General features: G+C 34.7%; 1 non-coding gene and 1 pseudogene across 1 annotated transcript; one reads left to right on the plus strand and one right to left on the minus strand.

Moving 5' to 3' along the window:
• The first annotated feature begins 219 nt into the window (after window positions 1–219).
• On the plus strand, window positions 220–3,529 carry LOC131064176 (NAD(P)H-quinone oxidoreductase subunit 5, chloroplastic-like; annotated as a pseudogene).
• An 801-nt stretch (window positions 3,530–4,330) lies between these two features.
• On the minus strand, window positions 4,331–4,402 carry TRNAN-GUU (transfer RNA asparagine (anticodon GUU)). Its single transcript has one exon. It is a non-coding gene; the product is annotated as a tRNA-Asn (tRNA).
• Between the last annotated feature and the right edge of the window lie 1,331 nt (window positions 4,403–5,733).

A 5,733-nucleotide genomic window follows, 5' to 3' on the forward strand; every position in this document is an offset into this window, starting at 1 on the left:
TATATCAAAATCATAAGTGTCATGATACAATGATGTCAAAATACATATGGCTACACTATCAACCCTCGTGTTGCCCTATCTGGATAGAGGAATCCACTGATTACTCCTACCAACACTACTGGTAGTGCTAATTGTTGAAATGTGGCGACTGATCAGAAAAGTATTGTACACTCAGCACGTTCCACTTTTTCCTTCAAAAAATTTTATTTAATTTCAAACATGAACACTCGTTCATACAACACTTTTACTCCGAGCACACGTGATAAATCTCTATCAAGTTTTGATGGAAAAGTAAAATCTCATCCACAAAAGAAATTGACTTCCGGCCAGCATCATTGTGGGAAAGGTCGTAATAATAGTGGAATTATTACCATACGACATAGAGGAGGAGGTCACAAGCGTCTGTATCATCAAATTGATTTTCGACGAAGTGAGAAAAATAACATATTGGGAAAAATTGTAACAATAGAAAGTGATCCTAATAGAAGTGCATATATCTGTCTTGTGCACTACAGAGATGGTCAAAAGACATATATTTTGCATCCGAGGGGGATTATGATTGGAGATACTATTCTGTCTGGTCCAAGAGCTCCCATATCAATGGGAAATGCCCTACCTTTGAGTGCGGTTTGAATTATTAATTTACGTGATCGAAAATAACCAATTGGGTTTACAGCAAAACCTTAAAATCTATCACTAATCCAACTAAGATAGTTTGATGGGATCAACCCCAAAGGGAAACTGAGGATAAAGAGCAGTGGGTGATTGAGTTCAATAGTTTTAGGAATTATTGACTCCAAAGATATGATAATATGGAGAAGATTTAATTGTCTGAAGCAGAAACAACTAAGGTAAAGGAACCCTTGTTATGAAGAGAAAGACAGGTAACTCACATTTGATTTGATGGTCAAAGGCAGATTCAAAGCTGAACAGTGAAAATATTTTTATTTTTCAAAAATAAAATTTCTATTTCAAATGCCTCCTACGTTATCCGAGAGATGCGAAAGCATTAACGTAATTTGATAAAGTCATTCATTCTAAATGCTACATGAAAAAAGAACATAAGCCAGATGATGGAATAAAAAAACCTAGGATGTATAGAATAAGGACATAAGGAATTTAAAGTATCCCCTTCATTTGAAATTTATCTATAAAATATATATATATATATATATATATATATATATATATATTGAGTATATAAATATTTATTCACATCTAGAAAGTTGTATGCCCTGAGAGAGGCTTGTATAGTTTGGGAAGGGATTTTTACAAATTAAAGGTCTACTTCAACCAATATACCTTTAGGCACGACTATACATAATGTCGAAGTACAAGTCGAAAAAGGCGGACAATTAGCTAGAGCAGCGGGTGTTGTGGCAGAATTGATCGCAAAAGAAGGTCGATTGACCACATTAAGATTACCATCTGGGGAGGTTCGTTTAATATCTGAGAACTGCTTAGCAACAATTGGACAAGTAGGCAACATTAAATGGAAAAATAGAACTTTAAGTAAAGCTGGGTCAAAACGTTGGCTGGGTAAACGTCCTGAAGTAAGAGGAGTAGTTATGAATGTTGTGGATCATCCTCATGGGGGTGGTGAATGAAGAGCTCCAATTGGTAGAAAAAAACCCCTGACCCCTTGGGGCTATAGCGCACTTGGAAAAAAGAGTCGGAAAAGAAATAAATATAGTGATGTTTCAATCCTTCATCGACGTAAGTAAGAATAGTTGTAAATCCATTTTTTTTTTCTATCAATAAAAAGAAAGGTGTTCCTATTTATTGATAGGTTTTTGGTTTACGCGACCTAGTGCAGCTAATGCTTGTCAAAAAGCATTTATAACTAACCGTGCAGGGGATTTTGGACTCTTATTAGGAATCCTAGGTTTTTATTGGGTAACAGGTAGTTTCGAATTTCAATATTTGTCTGAAAAATTAAATGAATTGACTGCCATTGATGGGGTTGGTTCATTTTTTGTTACTTCGTGTGCTTTTCTCTTATTTTTAGGTCCAGTAGCCAAATCTGCACAATTCCCACTTCATGTATGGTTACCTGATGCTATGGAAGGGCCTACTCCTATTTCAACTCTTATACATGCCGCTACTATGGTAGCAGCAGGAATTTTTCTTGTAGCTCGATTGTTTCCTCTTTTTAAAGCTCTACCTTTAATAATGTATCTTATCTCTTGGATAGGGGGAATAACAACTCTATTGGGAGCTACTATGGCTCTCGCCCAAAAAGATCTTAAAAGAGGCTTGGCTTATTATACTATGTCTCAATTAGGTTACATGATGTTAGCTCTAGGGATAGATTCCTATCGAATCGCTCTATTCCATTTGATTACACATGCTTATTCCAAGGCATTATTGTTCCTAGGATCCAGATCAGTGATCCATTCCATGGAACCCATTGTTGGATATTGCCCCCATAAAAGTCAGAATATGGCTCTTATGGGTGGTTTGAGGAAATATATGCCAATTACAGGAATCACTTTTCTTTTAGGGACACTTTCTCTTTCTAGTATTCCACCTTTTGCTTGTTTTTGGTCTAAAGACCAAATTCTTAGTGATAGTAAGTTATATTCTCCCATTTTCGGGGGGATAACTTGGTTCACAGCAGGATTAACTACCTTTTACATGTTTCGTATGTATTTACTCACTTTTGAAGGGGACTTCCGCATAAATTTAGTTAATTCATATAACAACCATATTACATTATATTCTACTTCTATGTGGGGAGAGGAGGAATCCAAGATATTAAATAGAACGAGAGCAGTTTCTATGTTGAATCAAATTATAGGAAGGAATAATTCCTTTTCCAAAGAAGCATTTCAAATTTTGAATAAGATGGAAGGATTGTACAAAAAGAACAGAGGTTTGGTTGTCACTTATCCTTTCTTTTATAAAGGATCTTTTGCATATCTGAAAGAATCGAGCAAGGCAATGCTATTTCCTTTAGTTGTATTGGGAATATTTACTCTGTTTGTTGGATTAATAGGAGTTCCTTTTTTTCGAAGCAGAATGAGGTATGACATATTATCTCAATGTTTTGCTTCAGTGATGACCCCTTTTGATAAGAAACATCCGGAAAATTGGTCCGAATTTTTCATAGACGCAATCCCCTCAATTGGTATAACATTTCTCGGTATATTGATTGCCTGTATTCTATATAGACCTATTTACTTCTTATCACAGGATGTATATCATAAAACAAATCCTTATATGAAGATTATTATGGACCAATCGATTAATATTATATATAATTGGTCTTTTTTATCAAGCTTATATAGACATATATTATGATATAATCTTGATTAAAGGTATACAAGGATTAGCTGAAACAAGTCATTCATTTGATCAATGGGCAATTGATGGAACCCCAAATGGAGTAGGTTTTTTAGGTCTTTTTGTAGGAGAGGGAATGAGATGCTTAGGAGGGGGACGTATATCTTCATATATATTTTTTTCCGTATTTTGTGTATTAATATCTATATTAATATATTACTATTCATTTTCATTCTATCCATAGAAAACTAGAATATATACATATATATATCGTGCTATTTATCAGCATTGATGTCTATAACAGCATCCTTTTTCAATATCGTTCCCTGGATTTATTTTTTCAATAATAAAATATTGTTAATTGATATTCTTTGTGAATGAATATTCAGTTATTTCATCAACTGGTTTACATGGAACAAATAGATAGAGAGAAAAAAAAATGAAAAAAAAATGAAAGATTATGAAAAAACTTATTAAAATGCTTGCAAAGACAAATAGGTGAGTCATTGATCTGATGAAGGTACGATCGCTGAGATCCATTTTCATACTTTACGACTTTCCAATACTTCATTTACCAAAATAAAATTCCCGAGCGGATCAAATAAGATTTCACATATCTTATCAACTAGCCCATGATTCAAAGGTTGTACAGTCTACATAAGGTAGAAAGATGAAAGGCCTACTTGATGGAAATCAATTCGAGAGAATTGATGAATGTATTTTAAGAAAACTGCTAGTAACAAATCACCTTAGCTCACTCATAATTTTAAATAAATGAGCAAGCTAGCCCCGGGGTTTAGATTATTCCCAATCTACATGGAGATGTTGGTAACATTGCTGGGATAAAATTATCAATGAAATTAAAAAAAGTGAAAAAAAAAATGTGTTGGGGCGAATAGAGGGTTACTCCAATTCAGCTCTAGAAATTGGACAATTTTTTACTCTTTTTATGGTCCGATCTTTGTTATCGACAATATTTTATTCATAATTTGAAACAATAATTTGCTATTTGTTCATTAAAAAAAAGTGCTTGAAGAAAAGAGCTCTCCTCAAATAGGATTTGAACCTACGACCAATCGGTTAACAGCCAACCGCTCTACCATTAAGCTACTGAGGAATAACGAGGGTATGAAGTTTCTATATATCTTTGAAATGAAACAACCTATAACAAGTGCATCAACGATTGAAAAATTCAATGCAAAGGTTTATTCAAAACACCTCCACCTTCTTATGCCTATTCTAGGCTTATATTATAAGCCTAATTGGTTATGATAGCAATCCCTCCTTTGTTTCTCCAGAGATGGCGGTCAATCACCACAACAATCTTATTCGCTGATTTTGGGTTTTTTTTTTTTTATGAAAACCGACATTGTAATAAAACCCTAAAAAGGCCGACTTTGTTTTTGCCCTAAAAATGCATGTTACAAGTGGCTGGGATGCTTAAGGCATTGTAAGGTTGATGTACTAATTTTGCTGGATAATAAGAAAGATTAGACAACTATGTATGGTGGACGTAACCCATTCTAGGTGAACCACATTAAATCTCTGTGTTATCTGTGTCCTATTTTATTTCTTTATCTTTTGTATTTAAATCTGCATATAATTGTTAATTCATATTTGCTTCGGATTTGCTTGAAAGTTCCCTAACAATTGGTATCAGAGCGAGGTATTCTGTAAATTGGCAGAACTCTCAGATTTCAGTGGGAGAAATGGAGGATTCCAAATTCAAGGTCGAAAAGTTTAACAAGCAGAATTATCAGTTATGGAAAATGCAGATGGAGGATTACGTGTATCAAAAGGATTTGTGGCGGCCATTGGAAGGAAAGGCAAAGAAACCGACCATAATGTAAGATGAAGAGTGGGACATTTTAGATAGAAAGGCACTGGGATCCATTCGATTGTGCCTTGCGCCGTTTGTAGCATTCAATATAACATAAGCAAAAACGATTGTAGATTTGATGGCAACATTGGCTAAGTTGTATGAGAAACCCTCAACTTCGAATAAGGTATTTCTTATGAAGCGTTTGTTTAATTTGAAAATGAGTGAGGGAGGATCTGTAGTGGAGCACTTAAATGAATTTAATACAATTACCAGTCAATTGTCTTCGGTAAAAATTACCTTTGCAGAAGAGGTTAGGGATCTCTTGATTTTATGTTCTTTGTCAGAAAGCTGGAATAGCTTGGTTATGGTTGTAAGTAACTCTGTCTCTGGTAAAAATACTTTGGTATTTGATGATATTGTTGGTGTTATCCTAAGCGAGGAAATGCGAAGGAAAAGCACGGGTGAGACTCTAACATCATCACGTAGTGTTTTGAATGTGGAGAACAGAGGAAGATCAAAAGAAAGAGGAAAAGGCTCTGGGAATGAGAAGTCACGAGGGAAGTCAAAGAAAGGACGCTCTCAATCTAGAGGAAAGAAAGATTGTTGGTACTGCGGAAAGCCTGGTC

The sequence above is a fragment of the Cryptomeria japonica genome, chromosome 6, assembly GCF_030272615.1.
Source record: "Cryptomeria japonica chromosome 6, Sugi_1.0, whole genome shotgun sequence".
NCBI lineage: Eukaryota > Viridiplantae > Streptophyta > Pinopsida > Cupressales > Cupressaceae > Cryptomeria > Cryptomeria japonica.